This window comes from Penaeus monodon, chromosome 28 (assembly GCF_015228065.2).
Source record: "Penaeus monodon isolate SGIC_2016 chromosome 28, NSTDA_Pmon_1, whole genome shotgun sequence".
Taxonomy (NCBI): Eukaryota; Metazoa; Arthropoda; class Malacostraca; order Decapoda; family Penaeidae; genus Penaeus; species Penaeus monodon.
In genome coordinates, this window is record NC_051413.1 from 14732068 (window position 1) to 14732300 (window position 233).

The following is a 233-nucleotide window of genomic DNA, read 5'->3' on the forward strand; positions in this document are numbered from 1 at the left end:
AAGCTTCAGCGAAACTGCCTCAAGGTCTTCGGTGAGAGTTCATCATTAAGATACACTTTAATTATAAATGCTGACACTGATGATAACCCAAATTAGTTATCTGAATTACGATGATAATAATCATGTTGACATAATTCATACTACTGTTACTTCTAATGATAAGGAGGATAGCAGAATAAATGTTGATAGTGATATCCGTGCTTCGTATAAAGATTGATATGATATAGAGATTG